Source organism: Lissotriton helveticus, chromosome 1_2 (assembly GCF_964261635.1).
Source record: "Lissotriton helveticus chromosome 1_2, aLisHel1.1, whole genome shotgun sequence".
In the NCBI taxonomy this organism is placed as follows: Eukaryota; Metazoa; Chordata; class Amphibia; order Caudata; family Salamandridae; genus Lissotriton; species Lissotriton helveticus.
The window spans coordinates 407103060-407123580 of NC_136058.1; the positions used below are offsets into that span (position 1 = coordinate 407103060).

The 20521-nt window shown below is 51.9% G+C and overlaps 1 protein-coding gene and 1 long non-coding RNA gene across 5 annotated transcripts in view; one reads left to right on the forward strand and one right to left on the reverse strand.

Annotated features, from left to right (window-relative positions):
- LOC144806656 (uncharacterized) overlaps positions 1 to 20521 on the forward strand; it is a 218776-nt gene that overhangs the window by 186867 nt on the left and 11388 nt on the right. For 2 of the 3 annotated variants that reach the window (XR_013605866.1, XR_013605877.1), the window contains one exon: positions 579 to 748. The exons of the other annotated variant lie outside the window; for it this stretch is intronic. The gene's annotated coding sequence lies outside the window, so the exon portion shown is untranslated. Of the gene's footprint in view, positions 1 to 578; positions 749 to 20521 lie in introns of those variants that run through there. 3 annotated transcript variants of the gene reach the window in all.
- The window catches only part of LOC144806684 (uncharacterized), a 38683-nt gene that overhangs the window by 7367 nt on the left and 10795 nt on the right, over positions 1 to 20521 (reverse strand). For both annotated transcript variants that reach the window (XR_013605887.1, XR_013605882.1), the window contains exon 2: positions 2579 to 2757. This is a non-coding gene — a long non-coding RNA (uncharacterized LOC144806684). The remainder of the gene's footprint in view (positions 1 to 2578; positions 2758 to 20521) is intronic.

The window sequence follows — 20521 nt, forward strand, 5'->3', positions numbered from 1 at the left end:
ATGGAGAGCAGACAGGACTGGTTCGGGTGGGCCAAGTGGGGTGGATTCTATAGATGCCCTTTCTGGAGATAGGTGTCGACCTACATTTCTCACTTCCTAACTTCTGAGAACTTAAAAACGTGACGTATTTGTACACCATGTGCCAGTGAATTCGATGCGTGTTCTGCACAGTTGATGGTACTTTCAGCAGCCACCCTTCAGTACGTTTTTCATGAAGCTTAACTGATTTCAGAACTAAACCTAAACGCTCTGCGTAACGGGTGACATTACCTCCAATGTACCTTCTTTAAATCTGACGCGGTCTGGCTGGAAGTCGAACACGTGAGTGACAACTGCACGGCTGAGACAGCAATGTTTCCCAGGGCGGGGTCCAATTTAGTAAAATTGTACTTTAGAAAAACAAATTGTTGGTAAACACCATCATGAAAACTATATGTGTTTTTGAATGAAATAACAGTTATGCATCATAAGAATGTCACCCCTGTATGTCCCTTATGTCCTTGTACATAAAGATGCTTTGGAAATTAAAGATCGTAGGTGCTACAATTTATACGAATAACTTTCTATTTTTATTTCAGAAGGAATACTTTTTTGCTTTGTGCGGACAGTGGTCACCATAGCACAGTTAAAGAGCGGAGAGTTGGTAGACGGCCTTGTCGAAGAGGGCAGGGAAGGGGCAGGCCGAGGGGGTACTTTGTGGGGCCTTACATGAGGTCAACATCTTTTTCCCCTCTCTGCAGGTAGTTGTGCACCAGCCAGCTAAGAAACAGTGCACTTGTTATAGAGGAATCTAAAATAAAGTTTAATTTGCATGTAACAAGGACTGGCAGTCGTGTACTAGAAGCCCACAGTGTCGGTGCGCTTTGTTCTTTGCTAGCCCATTGTCACTTGAAATAACCGATTGGGCCATGAACTCAGTATAATTCAAATACACATCCAGGCCCACTCGAGCAGGAGTTTTGTTTTCCTGCTGAGTTCCGCCCGTGGGGGGGCTCTATTACTCCTGGAACAGACTCGGTTTGCCTGTGGCCTCCATCTCTGCTGCTCGCGTCCGACAGGTGAGGAGGGCTCGGTGGAGTGGTGCGGCGGTGTCCAGACGCCCTAATGAGATTTGGAAGCTGCCGAGCTTCTGAGTGGGGATGAGGTCTCAGGGCGTAATGGCCTAGCGTTTATACAGACTCCATGTGTGGGAGGATTATTTTTTTTATTTTTTTAAGGGTTGGAGATGTCAATGGAGAAGGTACGGATGCAATATTGAGGTTCTATATGTGTGTATGTATATTAATAAGTCATTTCTTTCTATGTCCTTTCATCATTGTGTAATAAAAGACCCCAATTTGCATTATTTCCATTTGTTTGTTGTCACTAAGAGAGAGTGTGGGTTCTTCTTAACCAGGTGCTGTAGTATAGAAGGAGGGGTGATTCCCTTCTTACAGGTAACGGATGATGGGAAGGTGTGCTGCTCATGATTAGGGATGACTACATGGGAGAATATATAATTTGTCCTTATTCTCTGTGGAGGAAGGTCGGGCCCCTTTTTTACCAAGTGCTTACAGAGGGATGTGCTAGTTCCTCTCTAATGAGTACTTATAGATACGGAAGGGAAATCGGCTCCTAAGCAGGAATACCTAAATTGCTGGTAGACCAACCCAACATAGCGTAAGAGGTATGTACTGATTTTCACCGGAAGGTGTTGCTGATTCGCACCAGGGTGCGTTGCTCGCATAAGTGCGCGTTGAACGTCGGAAGACGTTGCTGACTTGATTTGATATTTGATTCGTCGGAAGACGTTGCTGATTTGATATTGATTCGTCGGAGGACGTTGCTGATTTGATATTGATTCGTCGGAAGACATTGCTGATTTGATATCGATTCACACCAGGGTGCGTTGCTCGCGTAAGTGCGCGTTGATCGTCGGAAGACGTTGCTGACCTGATTTGATATTTGATTCTGATTCGTCGGAGGACGTTGCTATACATACCCTCTGAGCTTTGATCTATAGTATCTTTAGTTATTTATGTTAGTCCTTTCTCAGATAGGTAGTCTGAATGTGGTGTTTTGTTGTTAGGCATTCTGGGAAGGGACTGTGATGAGTAATTACTTTATAGCTAACTAGCTGACACACCAGAAAAGTAGGAAAATATCAGTCATTGCATCAGTCCACATGAAAAGACAACCCTCCTCCACCTGTTGTAGTTGGAGACAATATTGCATATGAAGAAAATCGCATTATAGATGCAAAACGTAAACATGGTCGATTACAGTATTTAATTAACTGGAAGGGTTATGATGCGTCAGAAAGATCCTGGAAACAGGAACACATGTACATACTACAAGATTGGTCAGATCTTTCCATGCCTTGCATCCGGAAAAACCCTGTCACATACGAAGACCTTTGGGGGGGCAGGAGGCATTTCCTGCATGTGTAAACGTTCTTGGCATGTACACGTGAATTACTTGGGAAAGATCTAAGGCCCAAATCACCTTCACATGCACACGTGAGAAAACCTGTGACCCAAAGCAATTTAAACCCCACCCACTTGGTTCCCGATGCTTCACTTCGTGCCTAAACACTCACCTGACTCCGGACCTTGGTGGCAGATCATCCGAAGCTCTTTAGCGCTCCACCCTGCTTCCTTCCCTGTCTTCACTCAGTGTCTACGGCTGTGTTCTTGCTCCCCGGTGCACATTTCAGACGTTCCTTCCTGTTTCTGAATTTCCGGCTCCAGATCCTCTCCCGGCACTGTTTCCGATTTCCTGCAAAAGAGAAAAGAAAAGAGAATCAACAAAGGGATGCCAAGCAACACCTCGCTCTGAATGGTAAAGCGTTAGCATGCTTGAACACATACCAGTAAGAATTTAAACTTTATGAAAACTGTGGCAGACCTCTTGACCTTCTATAAATCAAGAGAACGTTTTGAAACTCTTCCTGAAACAATCCAAGGACTTTAAGGACATTGAGTAAGTGAAGAATGTTAAAGTAAAACAGACATTTGTGTAAATACCTTGAGTCTGATTAGAAGACTGAAAGGAAACAGAGAGCTCGATTGTTGTTATTATTTATATATATTTAATGTGAAATTACGGAGCAAATATTGTAAAGGAAATCAGTAACTCTTGAGATAATTTGAGCAATCACAGATTATTAGTGCACCTGTAGTGTTTTTTTTGTTTATTCTTTCTTTTAGTTTCAAGAATCCTTTTGAGAAAAGGTCAAGGGTAATTCAGGTATACCTAATTAATAGTTCCAAAGCAGATGTTTGACCTAAAAAAGTGATTTAGGGTGTTCAGATTAATCGGGTACATTTATCAGATTATACACGAGCTGAAAACTGAAGCCCAGTAACACTTTGCCTTTCTCGAGAGACATTCTACACGACTGAATTGTCAAGTCGGTCTACAAGAATCCAGTTTGTCTTCTCTTTTCTCTTGTCCCTATTTCCCCCTCCCCCGGGGTTCGATCAGGGCGGCAAGTGAATCCTATCCTTGCCTCTCTGGTGGAGTTCAGAGGGAGTTGGGTAATAGAAGCATCAAGGAAGGAACAAACCGGAGTACAGGTGGGTGAATTCATGACACCCTGGGCCCCGGGGACCACCACCTCCAAGGGGCTTTGTACTCGTTGGGAGGGGGGCCGCGCAGCCCCCATTCTAGAGCCCTTGATGGCCTGGGCACCATCACCCCCTAGAGCCAGCTGCAATGTCTCCCGCTATGCCATAGCATACTCTGCTTTGCTTCTTGGAAGCGAGAGCAGGAAACCTGCTCTCGCTTCCAAGAAGCAAAGCAGAATTGCTTTTGGGCAAGGGGAGCTGCATGTTAGCAGCTCCCCTTGCCCAAAGGCAATTATGGTTCCTGCAGGAGGCGAGGAGCCAGCAGGGACCGTTGGGGCATTGGGGCTCCCCTCGAATTGAGGGTCGGCTCCCGGGGGAGGGGTCCCTGGGCCACAAATGGCACAGGAGGGGGGCCACAAAGCCACCTCATCTTTAGTTTATTGATTTTTTTTTAATGGAAGGGCAGCCCTGGGGGATGTGGTCCCCGGGGCTAGAGGTGGCCCTGGGGAGTGAGGCCACGCTGCCCCCCTCCCGGCAATTCTTTTTTTACACAAGGCCAGGTCCTGGGGTATTGGGTCTCCGGGGTCACAAGTGACCCAGGGGCATGGGGACACCCTCCCTGTAAAAAAATTAATAAAACAAGGCCAGGCCCCGGGGGAGGTGGTCCCCGGGCCCAAAGAATGTTAAGAGAAGGTGGGCCAAACAGCCCCTTCCTAAAAAACAAAAAAGAAAACCGAAGCTGGATCTCACCGGAGGTCCCGCCCCCTCCCTGCACCACTTGAAAACACGCCTTCTGGCGCGTTTTGGGTTGGGGGATGAAGTCCCCTCGCATCTTATGGGTCCTTAGGGGCCAACTAGCCCACCAGGTACCTCCAGCAAGCAGCACACTGTGGGATTTCTGAGAGGTGGTCCGAGGCCACGCCCTTTTTTACACCATTTTGCAAACGCGCCTTGTGGCGCATTGCTGATGGGGCAATGAGGTCCTGTTGTGTCCTGAGGCCCTCAGGACTAAAGTGAACTTCATCCCCTGAGCAGCAGTGCGCCAGGAGTCGCGTTTGCAGAATGGTGTAAAAAGGTGGCGTGGCCTTTGAACACTCTCAGCAATCCAGCTGTATGGGGCTTACTGGAGGTAACAGGAGGGCTAGTTGGCCCTGAGGGACAGGGCACTGTCGCAATTAAAACTCACATGTGATTAATGGCAGTTGTCTGCATTTTCTGAGACTCTGGCTTTACTGCCTCACTGATGAGTGATCCTATTCACTTTCGGGTACTCACTGACACCCAATGTGCTCCTCAGCCCTTACCTCTACGCTCAAAGATATCAATTTATAATAGGATCTTCCAGTTAAGCCGTAGGCTAGTTAGTAAATTCTCTCTCTCTCAATCTATGCAGCCTCCATTTGTAACTGCTTCGACTGCCTACTCTTTGGAGTACAGCACGTTGGCAATCAAAGTCTTGTATCGATCATGATTACTGGACTATTTATACTTCACAGATGTGCCTGCGATTACTCTGTGGCATACTTTTTCCCCAAAACAGCAGTCTACAGACAGCATTTCATTGTGAGAACTAGTTGGCACTGAAAGTCGATGTATCATTCTATTGTGAGATAATTTCAAACTGTTTATCCTGAATTTTTTTAATGGATCAATATTGCTGCTTTTTTTTTATTCCCACCACCTACAAGTGGTGTAATTGTTTTGATTTTCATTAGTAAATCCCGTACAAAAGACATTGCTACCTGCGCCTGGTTATAGTATTCATGAAAAGTACGTCAATTTGTGAGAAAAAAACCTTTAACATCACAAATTCCTTCAATGCAGCCTTTCTTCTCATTCCACTTTACTTTCTCTCCTTACATGTCTCTCACGAATGTGGTCCCTCTTCTATCCTTTTCAGCCTCTCATTCCCTCACTCTAGTGGTCCTTCATGCTCTTACTTTATCTCTTACTTTCTCTTTCTAGCTTCTCACTTTCTTTTTCCCGTATTATCTCACTGTTTTCTTTTAACTCTCTTCCTCTTTTTCAACAGCCTTTTTTTCTTTCAATCTTGTTTTTTTCTCACTCTTTTTCTTCTTGCTTTTACTTTTTGTCTCACTGTCTGTTGTATTTTCGCTCTCTTGATCTTGTTCTCTTCTAGCCCTGCTGCTCTTTTTATCCCTCTGTTCTTCTCTCATCCTCATCTTTGTCTCCTTTTATCTCTCTCTTTATTTTTGCCTTATTTGCTCTTCTTCTCAACCATTGTCTGCATCACCCTCTTTCTGTCATCTTTTTCACTCTGTTCTCTGATACTTTTGGGTTTCCTCTTGCTCTCCCTTCTCATCTTTCTCACTCTCCACCCTACTTGCAGAGTGTGCACCTTTAAGCACTCTGAATAAGGGGGACATCATATCTGACAATCTCTGGCTGATATCCATCATCTCAACATCTAAATGCAAACCTTTGACTTTTTCACTCTATTCTATAATTCCCTTGATTTTGCGGTCACTTTCATGTTAATTTGTTTCTCTTTTGCTCTGGTTCTTACCCTATTTCATTCTCTCATGCTATTTCTCACTTAGTTTTCACATTCTCTTAGTCTATCTTTCTATCTCTTTTGCTATTTTGGTTACACATAAGACTACCAGATTTTGAAAACAACAAAAAAACTGTATATTTTAAAAAATCTAAAAGAAGGACGACTATTTTACATCAACTGAGGGGTATGGGATGACAGTGCTTATCAACATCGAAATGCCAAGGAAATAAATAAAATGTCATTTTAAACACCGTTTCATACCTGCTAATTAAATTGCTTTCTGATCACAGAAACTAGCCAGTCCTCCAATGGAATACATAAAAATGTGCCTCTTTCAGCTAGCCCTCTATGAAAACAGGGACACAAGACAAATTTCTTGAAATTTGAAAAACTGGGGTTGTCCTGGTAAATCCGGGGCACCTGGTCACCCTAATCACACATGCACTTCATAACCTTTGTTTCTCCTTTGCTGTTTCTCGTTCTGTTTTTCTACAACATTCACTCTTTTTTATATCCCCATTTTCTCTCTTGCTTTGTTTTCTTATATATATTCTCTGCATAGCAGGTTTCAAAGAGGCCCTTACGGATTGCAGAGTTGAAAGGGTCTTATCTAATGTATGGTTCATATGAGGGCAGATGGAGTCACATGAGGGCACATAAATGTAAACAGCCCAGTGCAACCAAAGTACAAAATGCTCCTAGGACAGAGAACATAGGCACATCTATTATTAGTGCAGCAGGCACAGGGGCACCAGGGCTGAAGAAGAGGTAAGAGCCGGGGGCGTGGCCAAGCCAGAGACCAAGATGGTCGCTCGGCTTTGAAGCTCCGTCAGCAGTCGTTGCAACAACGTGATGTCCCGCTATCCAGCGAGGCTACCGGGCAGGGAAAAGACGCCATAATGCAGCGGAAGGGATCCTGATTAAAAGTCTCCCTGCGGTGCTGCGAGAAAACCACCGGAACGGCAGAAGTCGGCGACTCCAGGCGGACGGACGACTTTCAAGATGGCGGCATCGACGATATGAGGAGACTCCGGGTGCGGCAGCGGAGGGACTGAGCCAGCAGCTGGGTGCTGCGAGTCACCGGGCCACGGGCCGGATCGTTGAGCGGCCACAATCTGGGCAAAGCGGCGCTCGGTACTGGCGGGAGGTCCGTTTGACCTTCGGCGGTCTGAGCGCGGCACTCTTATGTCTGCGCTGATCGTAGGGGCACACAGGGCTCCCCCGTCGACACCTGGTACAGCATTTCCAAAGCACCCTTGGGGATCTCCTCCCCGCATATGCACTCGCTCGGCCGCGGCCTGCGCTGTTCTCCCTCTCTTCTCCCGCAGGGCTCCGTTTTTGTAAGGCTTCCTGGCATGTCTGCGCTGCTCCCGGAGCGCAAAACTGAATCCAAACCTCAGCAGTGTCTCCGCCCCAGCCACCAATTTATGCTGCAGCAAACTTGAAACATTAACTGCCCACTGCACATTGCCTTGTCTTCAAACAACCTGCTTCGTGGAAGTACTGTGCCTCGACCACTACTGCGCCACAAGCTCCATTATGGGAGACAATAGTGAAATACCCAAAACCTCCCCTGTTGCCAGGAAAATACAAACACGGGTTAGATGCCCATTCCTTGCTGATCAGTTCTGCTTGCCTAATCTGTCTTCGCCAGCTACTTGCACCTGCTCGGCGGCCATAACCAGAAGACTCTGTCATTGGGCTTAATTAATACTTGGCAGGTGGAACTGCGGTATGGGCCGCAAAGACCCCAAACAGTGCCTTCTCCCCTTCGAAAAGGTACCGAAGTGGCACAAGAAGCCCCTGACAAGATGGCAGAAAGTGGCCAGAAAGAAACAACACCAGAGGTTGATACCAACCAATTAGGTTCCCTGCTACAAGAGATGAGAGTGGGGTTCAGAGCCCTAGATGTGCGCTTTGATGCCCTAGATAAGCACATGGAGGATCTGGGATCAAAGATCCAAGTTCACGACAGAAAAATTGCCGTGGTGGAATCGCATACATCAGATCTAGGAGATGGAACGGCGCAATCCTTGAAAAGGCTCGGCCGAATGGAACGTTACCTCAAAGTCGTCGCGATCAAGAAAGAGGACTTAGAGGTGCGCAGTCGCCAAAATAACGTGCACATTTTGGGTGTTCCGGAATTGACAGCCACTGGTCGCATGGACACCTTGGTAGAAACAATCCTGATAGACTTGTTTTGTAGAGAAGTCTTCACTATGGGCTTTGTGATAGGACGCGCTCATAGATCACTAGGTCCAAGGCCCAATCCTGGATGCCCACCCAGACCCATCACTGCCCGTGTCATGAACTTTAGGGATCGAGACACGGCCCTGCGCCTGGCACGAGAACGAAGCGAAACGGTATGGCAGGGCTCCAAGCTGTCCCTATACCCAGACTTTACAATCATGGTACAGGAGGCAAGGCGGAAATACACTGGAGTTAAGGCAACACTCAGAAATCTAGGACTGCTCTATCCAGCTCGGTTACGTGTTGAGATCAATGGGAGAGCCCGTGTCTTTGACAATCCTACGGAGGTGCAGGAGTTCTGTCACTCTTACAAACTTAACAACAAACGCCCAGCTGAGGACAAAAGACTTCCCCCTCCGCAGAGTGGTTCAGACGCCAGCATGGAACTATTATCGGGATCTGGGCACGGCTAAACTGTTAATATGGCCTTTCTTTACATGGAGAATTTAATAAGTTGGGATTTCATTCAATCACTTTATAGTATCATTTTTTATTGCCACATAGCTGTAGGGCCGCTGCCACCACCCCTAATGGTGTTCACCTTATAATTGTTGTGTGAATTTAGTAAGTACTACTTATGGTTGTTTTTCAGCGATGCAGAGGAACTATTAGTACTGCACTGTTTAGGTCTCGCGACCTATCGATGCGCGCATGCGCATCGAGCGGAGCGAGAATTCAAACGGCGAAAACGTCATGAAACCACCAGCTTTTTGCTGGCGTTTTCATGGCGTTTTCTTGCAGTTCATGTGAACCACGTGAGCAACATGCACGCGCATTCACGGCCAGGGCTTCTCCTCCCCTAATTATTCATGGCCGGCCGCAGGCCGGCCGTACTTTCAGTTTCCCGCTTCTCCTCCCCTAATCATTCATTCCGGCCGCTCACAGCACATCAAAGGGCTTCGCCCAGCGTGCGCTCTGCATTCTCTCCCCAGCCAGCTTCCCCCAGGCCGTGTTCCCTCATCCCTCGCACCCCCTCCTCCTTCAGGCCCCCACCATTTGCTTCCATTTGTTTTGGCTTGTTTTGGAAGTATGTTGTTGTTATTCCAACTCGTGTACTCTACCGTTTCTATGTGATTCTTAGACTTTATCCATTTGTATCTCTTCGTTGAGTGACTTTACAACTTGTACATTTGCAATTTTCTGTTTGTATCTCTTCCGTGTGACTTTACAACTTGTACATTTGCAATTTTTTCTGTTTGTATCTTTTATGTAACTCATGTAATCCTAACTCCTTATGTATTGCAACTGGTTCTTTTGTAAAGCGCTGACACCTTCGGGTAATGTTCGCGCTATATAAAATCCCATTATTTAAATAAATACAAATAAATGACTTGTGTTTCTTGCTCTAAACGAATTCTTTTTAAATGAGCCCCTAAGTACTAGCAAACGGCCAGGTCCCATTTAATGTTGGATTTTATGCACACCTCGGCGTCTGCAAGCTACAACTGTTCAATTAGTCGAAAGTCCATAACGTTTAATTGCTTAGACAGGGTCTGGAGACAGAGGCTGTTCACGAGCGCACTCCACGTGAACAGGAAGCACCAATCTTCCTTTTGTTGGATAAGTCTGCCACACACTATTATTTAATTAGGTTTTGTGAAGGCGGTCCCCAAGCGAGACCTATTGGCAATGCCAATGCTTGTTTTGGATAGTAATGGTTTTGCCTCTCTGGTAGGGTGGGGAGGCTGGGTGCGGGGTGAGGCTGGGACATTGTTTAGCTACACTGAGACGTTCTTAGGTACACACTTGGATGTAACTGGCAAGTACGCCCGGTTGATTTTCATTAAGCACTCATTTTTACCACCACCATGGCTCAGTTAGGGCGTAATTCTGTACCCTCAGAGGGGGTTTTGGTGACATGGAACGTCCGCGGCCTGAACAACACTCACAAGAAAAGGAAGATAACACAGTATTTACTACGTCACAGGATAGATGTAGCTTTCTTACAGGGAACTCATCTGCCTCCTTGTGATCAGGCCCACTTTGCCGCAAATTGGGGAACACATCGCTATTTTGCCAACTTCAGCAACTTTGCAAGGGGCACTGCCATTCTTATACATAAACGACTCCCCTTCCATTTGCATTCTGTAATACGTGACAGTGAAGGCAGGTATATCACTGTCCTGGGTACGTTAATGGGTCACAGGGTGGCATTGGTCTGTGTGTATGACCCCAATAGCGACTCCCCAGACTTTTATTATACCCTACTCTCTAAACTGGTGCAGCTAGGCCCGGTTCCCCTTTTACTGGGGGGTGATTTTAATATAGTCCAGGACCAGTCACTTGACACCACTTCGAGAGCACCAGATCCTAAACCGTGAGCACGAAAGGCATTGAGCTCGCTTTGCGATCAATTCTCCTTAATTGACATAGGTCGTACGCAAAACCCGCATAGCACTGACTATACTCACTACACTGGCAGTCATAACACATGGACGAGGCTCGACTATTGGCTGGCATCCCCAGAATTTATCAGCTGGTGTCATGTGATCCGGAGGCTTCCTCGCACATATTCTGCTCACTCCCCGGTATTATTAACATTGAAGGTCCCGCGACCCGACGGTTTTGAACGGCAGTGGCGATTCCCCAGCCGCACATTAGATGATTACATTTTTAGACAGGAATTACAAGAAGCGATAGAGGACTACTTCGTCATTAACACTGGTTCAGTAGACACCGTGGCAATGTTATGGGAGGGTTTTAAAGCATACATGCCGGTGTATGGCGGAATTTGGCAGTACGTTAGCCCGCCTGGAAAAGGACCGAGGGCCGTTAGACTCTGAACAACGCCAGGCGACAGGTCCTGAATTAGACAAGCAACGGTTGTCCCTGCTCACAGAATTCAAAGATACCGCTGGAGAAATACTACAACGCCTGGAAATACGGCGAAGGCAAGCGGCTGGGACGAGTCCTAGCACAGATGATTAGACCTCCCTATTGTAAGGCATACATCCCCGAGTTGAGAACTTTGTCGGGACAGCAGATCACTGACCCACTGGATATCCAGGGGGAATTTATGTCCTATTTTAAAACATTATACACCACTAGATTGGGTTGAGACAGGGCGGAGCAGGAGAGTTATTTGTCTGAGTTCGCTTTAGTGTATCTCGAAAAGTTTATGCAGGACTTCCTCGCTGAGCCTATCTCCGAGGAGAGCATGTTCCTCTGACCCAGGGCTCAGCAGTTTCACAGCGGATTTTTATAAGGCCTGTTGGACAGGCCTCGTAGCCGGGCCGTCCCCCCTCCGCACAACAGGGCCCGGACCCCAGCTCTCCCTGAATCCCCAGCAAGAGCCACCCCGGCAACCCCCCCGAGGTAATCCACAACCCGTCCACAACGGGACCCCAGCTCCAGAACCCTCCCGTACAGGCTGGCCCTGGTCCCCGTCAGCACCATGGCCCCGACCCGGCAGCCATCTTTGGACACTACAACACGAGGCCACGTGGCCTCGACCCGACCCCAACCCTGGGCCTGGCCAGGCCCCGACATCGAGGCACCAACCTCCACACAGGAGGTAAAGAGACCACTTGGCAGATCAATGAAAGAAGAAGGCGTCAACGGCTCTCCTCCGCCAGGTGTCGATCACCCCCGGCTTCCCTGGGCGCTGGCTCCAACCCCCTGCTGGGTGTCGGGACTCCCTCATTCCGGACCTCCCGACCTCCAAGCGCGAGGGTCCGGACATCAAAGGGAACCAGACCTATAACTGGGGCGGTCCCGGACCAGGAGGGCAGTTGTATCCTGGAGTCGAGAGACCCCGAGAAGAACTCATCCTTGGCGGACTGCTGGCGCTGCCACAGCCCGGCCCTGGGAACCCTTCGTCTTGGCCTGCTGGCGCTGCCGCGGCCCTCTGCAACTTGACCCATCCTCTTGGCCTGCTGGCGCTGCCGCGGCCCTCTGCAACGTGAACCCTCATCTTGGCCTGCTGGCGCTGCCGCGGCCCTCTGCAACGTGAACCATCATCTTGGCCTGCTGGCGCTGCCGCGGCCCTCTGCACCGTGAACCATCATCTTGGCCTGCTGGCGCTGCCGCGGCCCTCTGCAACGTGAACCATCATCTTAGCCTGCTGGCGCTGCCGCGGCCCCCTTCGTTGTCGACCTTCCTCCTAGCCAGCTGGCGCTGCCGCGGCCCGACCTTGCAGACTCCTAAGCTCGAGGATTGTGAGCTTCCCTCCTGCCACCTCCTGTACCGATCCGGTACCAAGACTGTCCCGCTACCCCCTTTTCCCTACAGAGACTAGAATTGAGAGGACCCCCGAGTCCTGAATCTCCTGTACCGCTGATAACCTTGCCGCAAGAACCCTATATAAAGAGTGTTGATCTCATCCTCTTGTGGTGTCTATCTGTGGGGAGGGAAGTGACTTGTCTGTACGATCGCCGCAGACGGCCCTCCTCGGAGGCCTCTCCCCCAGTTCGGCCGACCCTCCGGGTCCCCGTCTAACATTGGTGGCCAGCGGCGCGATCCGAACCTACGCATAATCGTACAGAGGGTCACTCGCCCCACGACACACAACCACCATGACAACAAAAGAGAGCGGAACAACGGAAAAATTCCAGATGGAAAAGCTAGAAGAATACAACCACAGAGAACTGAAACAATTTTGCATAGAATTAGGCATTTCAACCACAGGACTGAGCACGAAAGAGGACTTCAAACGAGCCCTGGAATCTTGGGCGGAGACAGGTACGACCGTACCCCAAATACGAAGCCACGAGACACCCGAAACAAGCCCCGCGCCGACGGAAGAAAGAAGATCGGGTCTCTCCCCAGAAGAGGTCCGGGAACGGGAAAAAAGCAGGCTCCATGAATTAGAATTGGCACGACTTCGCCTAGATGGAGAGCTCAAATTGGCGGAACAAAAAATAACGTTGGAACACTTACGGCTCCGAGAGGAGCGAGAAGAGAAACAAAGGCAGAGAGAGCTAGAAGAGAAGAAGATAACCTACGAACATGAGCGCAACCTCAAAGAACTAGAGATTCGGAAGCAGAACAAGGAGCTCGGGGTCCCCGAGCGCACGAGTCCTCCTGCCCCTACAGACCCCAAGGTCCACATACCCAAAGATGTCGTCAGAGAGTACTACAAGAACGATGATATCCAGCAATGGTTCAAAGCATACGAGGTAGCCATGACCTCCCACCGGATTCCCCGGAGCGACTGGGGAGCCGGGTTATGGGGGAGGTTTGTCAACGAAGGGCGAGACACCCTGCTGCAACTCCCGGACCATCTGATGACATCCTACGACCACATGAAAGCCGCTCTCCTCACTCGATACGGACTCACACCCGAGATGTACCGCCAGCGGTTCCGCGACTGCAAACGGATCCTGGGTACAACTTGGGTGGAGTACGTGAACTTCTTTAGCCGGGCCTTCGAGGGGTGGATCAAGGGCAGCAACGTGACCACCTACGAGCAGCTTTTTGACCTTATTGTGTGGGAGCACCTTTCTAACAACTGCTTCATCGAACTCAGGCAGCACCTCCTGGACAGTAAACTAACGGAACCTCGGCAACTCGCCGCCGAAGCCGACCAATGGGAAAGCACCCGAGTTGGCCGAAACGGACCCAGCGAACCGAACAGAACTGCCCAAGGGCCCCATCGCCCCCGGGGAGGAGGAGGCCAGGGTCGGGGTAGGGACACCGGCCCGGTGACTCCCGCAAGCAACCCCCCGCCCCCGGCCGGCAGGGGAAACCCCACCGATGCGACCAGGTTTCCGAGCCAACATTACTTGCCACCGATGCCAGCGACCCGGCCACTGCGCCAGTGATCCCAATTGCCCAAAGAACCCGTACACTCTACCCCGCCAGGTCGCTGCTGCAGCCCTGGGGGAAGAGCAAACCCCAGAAGACCAAGAAGAGTACGAAACCGACCAGCCTGAGTGGGAACCGGCCGCCATGTCCCTGGTTTGCTTAGGGGAACGAGACCTGATCCCTCGGGCCCCCCTTCCCGCCAACACGCAGAAGTACAGCCAGTGGGTGAACATTAATGGCCGCCGGGCTGAAGCCCTCCGTGACACCGGGGCCAGCGTGACCGCGGTCCGCTGTCATCTGGTGGCCCCGGACCAGATCTTGCCGAACATTCTTTGCCCTGTCCGGTCGGCCGACAACTCAGAAAGTCTCTGTCAAATGGCCTACGTCCCCTTCGAATGGGGAGGAGTATCAGGGATGCTGAAAGTGACTGTCCGCGATGATGCCCCCGTGGATTGCCTCCTGGGGAACGATCTCGAAAGTTCTCCCTGGGCCGCAGTCGAACGGAGAGAGCACCTGGGGATGCTGGGCCTCCCCGAATGGGTCTGTGCCACGACCCGGTCCATGACCGCCCGTGCCGTCCCCAGTCCAGAGGAACCCGAGTGGCCGGAGCCTCCTCCCGCAATTGTCCCAGAAGAGGCCACCCCCGAAGCAAGTCCCCCGGCCCAAACAGAAGAAGGACCCGGTCGGCTCCCGGACCTCCCCGACCTGGCCCAGTGGTGTCAAGAGGGGGGTCCCACCCAGGAACAATTCCAACAAGAACAAAGAACCTGTCCCTCCCTCGAGGGACTCCGACAGCAAGCCCTGGCCCAGAGCGCAGGGGACACCTCGGGGGCCCACTGGATCTACTGGGACCATGACCTGCTTTACAGTGAGCAAAGGATTGCAGAACTGGGGGCCCGTCGGGTGCTGGTGGTGCCCCTCCGCTTCAGAGATTTCCTCTTGAACTTAGCCCACGATATACCCCCTGCCGGATACCTGGGACAGGACAAAACGTACGACCGCCTGGTGACCCACTTTTACTGGCCCCGAATGCGAAAGGATGTCACCAACCACTGCAAGGCCTGCCCCACCTGCCAGGCCAGCGGAAAAAGTGGCCGAAAAACCAAAGCACCCTTGCAGCCTTTTCCCGTCGTCACCACCCCGTTCGAACGGGTGGGAATAGACATTGTGGGGCCCCTGGACCCCCGAACCGCCCAAGGACACCGGTTCATCCTAGTCCTGGTGGACCACGCCACCCGCTATCCCGAGGCCATCCCTCTTCGAACCGTGACAGCGCCTGTGGTAGGACGAGCCCTGATGGGGATCTTCTCCCGGGTGGGCTTTCCCCGGGAGGTCGTCAGCGACAGGGGCACGAACTTCATCTCGAAATACATGAAGTCTCCCTGGCAACAGTGCGGGGTCACCTACAAATTCACGACCCCCTATCACCCACAAGGAAATGGATTGGTCGAGCGGTTTAACCGCACTCTCAAAGGAATGATCATGGGCCTAGAAGAGCCCCTCTGTCGCCAGTGGGACGTGCTACTCCCGTGCCTCCTGTTCGCCTACCGAGAGGTCCCTCAAAAATCCCTAGGCTTCAGCCCATTCGAACTCCTGTACGGGCACCCCGTCCGGGGTCCCCTCAGCCTAGTCAAAGAAGGTTGGGAGAGGCCCCCCCAGAAAACTCCCCCGGATGTATACAAATACCTCTTGGCCCTTCGCAACCAGACCCGGCGATTCAGGGAGATCGCCAAAGTCAACCTTGAAGCCAGTCAGGAAGACATGAAGAAATGGTATGATCAGCACGCCCCCTCCCTCGAGTTCGAGCCGGGACAGCAGGTCTGGGTGATGTCCCCGGTTGAACCCTGTGCCCTACAGGACAAATGGTCCGGACCCTTCAAGGTGATCGAACGCAAGGGGCCCGTCACCTACTTAATCGACATGGAAACTTCCCGGAACCCCCTACGGGTCCTCCACGCCAACAGACTCAAGCCCCATTTTGTACGCTCAGAACTCAGCCTCCTGATGGCTACCGATAATGGGGCGGAAGAAGACTCCGAGCCCCTCCCGGACCTGCTGAGGACCCTCGAGCAGGATGGCTCCGTGGAAGGGGTCAGACTCTCCGAGGCCTTTTCCCCGGAGCAACGCCAAGACTGTCAAGCTCTCCTGGCACGATTCGCATCCTTGTTCTCTCTCACCCCTGGGGTCACCCCCTGGTGCCTTCACGATGTGGACACCGGGGACAGCCCCCCTATTCGCCACAGGGCGTACCGCGTACCAGATCGGGTGCGCGCCTGCATCCAGACCGAGGTGTCCAAGATGCTGACCCTGGGAGTGATCGAACCCTCTAACAGCCCCTGAGCCAGCCCAGTCGTCCTGGTCCCCAAGGCCGCCGCCCCGGGCGTTGCCCCTGAGCTCCGGTTCTGTGTGGACTACCGGGGATTGAATGCCGTTACCAGGACCGACGCTCACCCTATCCCCCGGGCAGATGAGCTAATTGACCGTATGGGGGCCGCCCGCTACCTGAGCATCTTCGATTTAACAGCAGGCTACTGGCAAATCGGCCTCACCCCCAGGGCTCAAGAACGATCCGCCTTCTCTACCCCGGACGGTCACTACCACTTCAGGGTGATGCCATTCGGCATGAAAAACGCTCCGGCAACATTTCAACGACTCGTGAACAAGGTACTGGCGGGCCTCGAAGTATTCAGCGCCGCCTACCTGGACGACATCGCTGTGTACAGTCACCACTGGACCGACCACCTCCGCCACCTGCGGGAAGTTCTACACGCCCTCCAGCAGGCCGGGTTCACCATCAAGGCCAGCAAATGTCAGGTGGGCCAAGGGTCCGTGACCTACCTAGGACACCAAGTGGGAAGCGGTCTGGTGGCCCCCCTCCAGCTCAAGATCGCTGCCATCCAGGCCTGGCAACCCCCTACGACCCAAACCAAGGTCCGGGCCTTCCTGGGGCTCACCGGGTATTACCGGCGGTTTGTGAAGGACTATGGCAGCATCGTGGGGCCCCTCACGGAGCTCACATCCAAGAAGAACCCCAAAACAGTCAACTGGACTCCGGACTGCCAATCGGCCTTCGAGAAGCTGAAGGCCACCATGTGCACTGCCCCCGTGCTCCAGGCTCCCGACTACGGCGGGGAATTCACCGTACAGACGGACGCCTCCGATCATGGCGTGGGGGCCGTCCTCTCCCAACTCAACACCGAGGGAGTCGATCAGCCAGTGGCATTCATGGAGCACCATCGAGAGGGAGGCCTTCGCCGTAGTATGGGCCCTCAAGAAGCTCCGGCCCTACCTCTTCGGCACCCGCTTCCGGGTGCAGACAGACCACCGACCCCTGCAATGGCTGATGCAGATGCGGGGGGAAAACCCGAAACTGTTGCGCTGGTCCATCTCCCTACAGGGGATGGACTTCACTGTGGAGCATCGTCCAGGCCAGGACCACACCAATGCCGACGGCCTGTCACGCTTTTTCCGCCTCGGCGAGGAGAGTCCCCAGGAGGATGGCTGACTCTCCCTGCCTTCAGCTGGGGGGGACGCATGTTGGACAGGCCTCGTAGCCGGGCCGTCCCCCCTCCGCACAACAGGGCCCGGACCCCAGCTCTCCCTGAATCCCCAGCAAGAGCCACCCCGGCAACCCCCCCGAGGTAATCCACAACCCGTCCACAACGGGACCCCAGCTCCTGAACCCTCCCGTACAGGCTGGCCCTGATCCCCGTCAGCACCATGGCCCCGACCCGGCAGCCATCTTTGGACACTACAACACGAGGCCACGTGGCCTCGACCCGACCCCAACCCTGGGCCTGGCCAGGCCCCGACATCGAGGCACCAACCTCCACACAGGAGGTAAAGAGACCACTTGGCAGATCAATGAAAGAAGAAGGCGTCAACGGCTCTCCTCCGCCAGGTGTCGATCACCCCCGGCTTCCCTGGGCGCTGGCTCCAACCACCTGCTGGGTGTCGGGACTCCCTCATTCCGGACCTCCCGACCTCCAGGTGCGAGGGTCCGGACATCAAAGGGAACCAGACCTATAACTGGGGCGGTCCCGGACCAGGAGGGCAGTTGTATCCTGGAGTCGAGAGACCCCGAGAAGAACTCATCCTTGGCGGACTGCTGGCGCTGCCACAGCCCGGCCCTGGGAACCCTTCGTCTTGGCCTGCTGGCGCTGCCGCGGCCCTCTGCAACTTGACCCATCCTCTTGGCCTGCTGGCGCTGCCGCGGCCCTCTGCAACGTGAACCCTCATCTTGGCCTGCTGGCGCTGCCGCGGCCCTCTGCAACGTGAACCATCATCTTGGCCTGCTGGCGCTGCCGCGGCCCTCTGCACCGTGAACCATCATCTTGGCCTGCTGGCGCTGCCGCGGCCCTCTGCAACGTGAACCATCATCTTGGCCTGCTGGCGCTGCCGCGGCCCTCTGCTACGTGAACCATCATCTTAGCCTGCTGGCGCTGCCGCGGCCCCCTTCGTTGTCGACCTTCCTCCTAGCCAACTGGCGCTGCCGCGGCCCGACCTTGCAGACTCCTAAGCTCGAGGATTGTGAGCTTCCCTCCTGCCACCTCCTGTACCGATCCGGTACCAAGACTGTCCCGCTACCCCCTTTTCCCTACAGAGACTAGAATTGAGAGGACCCCCGAGTCCTGAATCACCTGTACCACTGATAACCTTGCCGCAAGACCCCTATATAAAGAGTGTTGATCTCATCCTTGTGTGGTGTCTATCTGTGGGGAGGGAAGTGACTTGTCTGTACGATCGCCGGAGACGGCCCTCCTCCGAGGCCTCTCCCCCAGTTCGGCCGACCCTCCGGGTCCCCGTCTAACATTAGATAAAGATTTATTGATTCCCCATCTCCTTTAAGTATATGCAGAAGCCCTGGAGCGGCAGATATTACCTCCCCCCCTGCGTGAGGCAGTCATCATTCTTCAGCAGATCACTGACCCACTGGATATCCAGGGGGAATTTATGTCCTATTTTAAAACATTATACACCACTAGATTGGGTTGAGACAGGGCGGAGCAGGAGAGTTATTTGTCTGAGTTCGCTTTAGTGTATCTCGAAAAGTTTATGCAGGACTTCCTCGCTGAGGCTATCTCCGAGGAGAGCATGTTCCTCTGCCCCAGGGCTCAACAGTTTCACAGCGGATTTTTATAAGGCCTATAAAGATTTATTGATTCCCCATCTCCTTAAAGTATATGCAGAAGCCCAGGAGAGGCAGATATTACCTCCCCCCCTGCGTGAGGCAGTCATCATTCTTCTCCCCAAATGGAAAAGACCTCCTGCTGTGCGGTTCCTATAGACCGTTATCACTCTTAAACCTAGACTACAAAATACTGGCAAAGGCTCTGGCATGTCGCCTGTCTCTCTTAATAGAATCTATAATTGCCCCGGCCCAGTCTGGTATCATACCCTTTCGCTCGACAGCCTTCAATCTACGCACATTATTTAACCCTCTGCATAGAATTAACCCGGAAATCCCTGCTGCGGCAATCCTATTGGATACAGACAAGGCATTTGACTTTCTTGAATGGCCTTTTATTTTATCCATCATGGAGCGCATGGGGATGCCGTTTGGTTTTGTAGCCACGACTGCCCTGCTATATAGGCAAGCGCTGGCCCGACTGACTAAATGGTACATTGACGGCTCCCTTCTCACTTTCACGCGGAATGAGATAGGGCTGCCTGTTGTCGCCTTTGTTGTTCATTTTAGCCATGGCCCCACTAATACGGCACTTCCAAGAGAAACACCTTCATAGGTGTTTACAGTTCACCACCGGCCCATTGTTAGTATCATTGTATGCAGATGACACGATTTTATTTGTACGCAACCCCCAGACTAATTTGGATCCCCTTATCCGGAAGGTTCTGCGCTTTGGCAGACATTCCGGACTGGGCATCAATTGGAACAAATCTGTCATTTTTCCACTCACTGCCAGCACAGACATGTGGAACTTGGAGTTCCCCCTGGAATGGAATACTGACTCGGTTAAATACCTGGGCATACATATACACTTAGAAACAGAGCAGATCATCCGCCGCAATTACGGGACAGCTATTTCCAAATTAGAGACTCAAATAGAGAAATGGCTAAAGCTCCCACTATCTATGGCTGGACGAGTTTCCCTCATTAAGATGGTCGTGCTTCCTAAATTTTGATATCTATTTCAAAACATCTGTATCCCTCTCACGAATAAATTATTTTCGACCCTTCGATCACACTTAATAAGATTAGTATGGGGTGGCGGAAACGCCAGGTTAAACTGGCGGATTATGGAAGTCCCCTGCGATAGAGGTGGGTTCGGGGTCCCTGATTTACAACTGTACTATTTAGCTGCACAGTGCAGTTTTTCACAGACATGGTACCACCCTGACGCCAGAATTCCATACCTCCGACCAGAGTCTGACTTAGTCCTCCCGGACATTTTAGCGAGTTGAGAACTTCGTCGGGACAGCAGATCACTGACCCACTGGA